Here is a 3,511-nt window from a genome sequence, read left to right on the forward strand (position 1 = left end):
GTACATATTCATTTCTATAACAAGTATATATTTTCCATTTTTTAGGTCTGTCTTTTTTCCATCTGGTCCAGGCTTTGTCTCTTTTGTCTTTTAACTCCCTACAACTTTTGTTGTACCAGCACTTTACATATTCTTTTTCTTGTTTTTGTCTTGAGACATTTTTCCACTCCTTTTTTATAATTTTTTGTCAAAATATTCCATTTCTCTTCCACTGTTGTATCTTCTTTGTATATTCTTTCCCATTTTTTTAAGAATTATCTTATTTTATAAAAAAAAAAGATTATACATCATTCTTCCTTTTCTATATTGTTCATTTCTTTTCATGCATTTTTCCTCGTTTAGTTCCAGTTCAATCAATATGTGGTCACTTTTACTTATTGGTGTTTTATATTCAATTTTTTCCACTATTTTAGGTTCAGATGTGATTATTAGGTCTAGTCTCGATGGTTCTTCTTCATTTCTATACCTCGTGTTCTCTTGTATCCATTGTGTCATTGTATGGTCAATAATCATCTCAAGTAGAACATTTCCCCATGAGTCGTCTCGACCCTTTACTGTCATCTCTTCCCAGCAGACTTCTTTGCAATTAAAGTCGCCCATCATAACTATTCTTCCTCCTTCTTTAATTATCTTATTTAATGTTATCTTTGTGTCTTCCAACATACTTTTATATTCACTCTTTTCCCACGAGGCTGTTTTTGGAGGCACATAATTTATCACAAACTTTCTGCTCTTCTTATCTCTGTCTTCCACTTCCATCATAATCATCTCTACTGTATTCTTTCCATATGTGACACTCCTCACGTTTATATCTTTCTTAGTCAGGAACATAACTCCACCCCCTTGTTTTGTCTCTCTGTTTCTAATCCAATAATTATATGCATCATGTCGTACACTGTTGGGTGGTAGTGGACCTTTTAATTTTGTCTCTACAATTCCCATTATGTCCGGTCCTTTTTCCTTCAGATATTCATTAAGTTAATTCAATCCTGTTATTAATCCATCTATATTTGTGTAAGACACTCTTAATTTTCGCTACTTCCATTGTATTTTCTGTTTCCATTTTGTTTTTCTCTGGTATGGTCCATCTCCTCACTTTCATATTCACTACTCTCCAATAGAATTTATCTTTTTCTGTCTCTGTTCTGTTTTCGTTTTTTCCTTAGCTTCTTGTCTTTTCATTTTTTCCTCCTCTCTTTGATCTCTATTCATTTATCTTTTTATCCATACCTTTTTATATAGTTCACTGTTTGCTAGTTTCCCTGTTTTTGCTAAGATATTCTCTGCTGTCATTTGTGACCTGAATTTAATCTTAACCCATTCAACTCCGATGACAAGATGTCTTGTCATTTGGTCAAATAAAACAAAAAATCATAATAAAACAACAAAATGTTTGATGATCAAACAGCACCAGAAAAATATGACGTCGTCAGTCCTCCTCGAGGAGGACTGATGACGTCATATTTTTCTGGTGCTGTTTGATCATCAAACATTTTGTTGTTTTATTATGATTTTTTGTTTTATTTGACCAAATGACAAGACATCTTGTCATCGGAGTTGAATGGGTTAATTGGTCTGGTCTTATCTGTACTATATTTTCCGAGTCTAAACATCTCTTCAATTTGTTTCATGATTTCAGGTTCATCTTCCTGAACTAATTCTAGTAAACTGCTTACTTTTTTCTTTTCCATCTTTGATTCTTGTGGTTCTATTAAGATTATACTTCTCTTCCATTCCTAATATAATTGCACATTTCTTTTTATCTGCTAAGTCTCTGCGCAATCTCTGCCATTTTACCAAACCTACTCTCCTAATGTTCGGTCATTTTCTCAAGTTTTTCCTCTAGTCTTGCTAATCGGGGGAGGTTGGTATCCCCCCCCCCTCACTAAATCCCTGGAAATTATTATCCTCGCCTTCTATTGTGCTGCTCTTATCTATATTTCTAATCTTTACATTTTTGTTAATCCCTTCACCAAAATCATCGGTCCTTCACTTTGTTTACAAGACGCCTGGACTCCTGGACCAAGTCCTCCCCTTCCTCATTTCCTTCCATTTCCCTCAGTAATCCCTCCCCTCCTTTTTCCTCACCTTTCCACTACACCACAAACTTTTCCCTTCCCTGTAAATACAATAAGGTACTTCCTTGACGTTGAGATCCACGAAAATTTCACTTTTTCATCGTAACCCCAATCTTCGCCGTCCATCCGACGAATGTGTGTGTGTGTGTGTGTGTGTGTGTGTGTGTGTGTGTGTGTGTGTGTGTGTGTGTGTGTGTGTGTGTGTGTGTGTGTGTGTGTGTGTGTATTTACCTAGTTGTATTTACCTAGTTGTATTATACGGGAAGGGAGCTATGCTCGTGTTGACCCGTCTTTGTATCTTTCAGCATCAAGTTTATTCTTAAAATCGTAAATAGTATTTGCACACACTTTTTTTTTCATCTAAGTTATTCCATAAATCCAGCATTCTGTGTGGGAAGCTATTCTTTTTCCTATCTCTTCTATAGTTGTCCTTTTTGAGTTTCTTTTCATGACCTCTTCTTTTTCCATTGTAATTTTTTAGTAAATATTTTCTGTCAAGGATTTCCATTCCTTTCATGATTCTATATATAGTCAGTAGATCACCTCTTTTTCTTCTTTGCTTTAGTGTTGGTAGTTCTAGTTTCGATAATCTTTGTTCGTATGTTAATTTGGAAAGAGCTGGTGCCAACTTTGTTGTTGCTCTCTGTATTCTTTCTAGTTTCCTTATATTCTTTTTAGTACTGGGTGTCCATAGTGTTGCTGCATATTCCAGTTTTGGTCTAATCAATGTGACTAACATTTTTTATCATTTCTTTATCAAAGTATTCAAATGCCACTTTCATTGACATTAGTAGGTTGTATGTTTCACCTACTATTTTGTTTATATGTCTGTCCGGTGTCATGTCATTGCTCATTGTGTGTGTGTGCGCGCGTGTGTGTGTGTGTGTGTGTGTGTGTGTGTGTGTGTGTGTGTGTGTGTGTGTGTGTGTGTGTGTGTGTGTGTGTGTGTTCGTGACGTAACCTAACGTGACCTAATAGGTCAAACCTAGTAAACAGGCCAGGTCAATACACAGTACTGACTACAGGCTACCGCACTCTAAAGGAATTCAAACTTCAGCCTTGAATTAACAAGATGATAAAAAAGTGAACAAGTCCTGATGATCAACAGACATTTGGGCTGTTCTTAAAAACCCAACCCCTTAATTACCAAAACAAATGTCACGGAAATAGGCAAAACTGCTTAGCGACAGATCGAGAATAAAAGACAAAGGGCTCTCCAGTAAGAAAGATGTTAAGGTGCATGTTAAGGTGCGTTTTGCTTGGTGCGATGATGAGCCTATCACAACCAATGGCGGGTGACAGGCACTCTACCTGGCATCATATTTGGGTAAACGCGTTGGTAGGTTTGGTTAAAATGATCTGCCTCGTAATTTGCTGCTCGAATAAAAAATACCCTATTAAAAAACAAAGAACTAGGGCTCTAGACAATCGTT

This window comes from Oratosquilla oratoria, chromosome 5, assembly GCF_046742065.1.
Source record: "Oratosquilla oratoria isolate Oo_2021 chromosome 5, ASM4674206v1, whole genome shotgun sequence".
Taxonomy (NCBI): Eukaryota; Metazoa; Arthropoda; class Malacostraca; order Stomatopoda; family Squillidae; genus Oratosquilla; species Oratosquilla oratoria.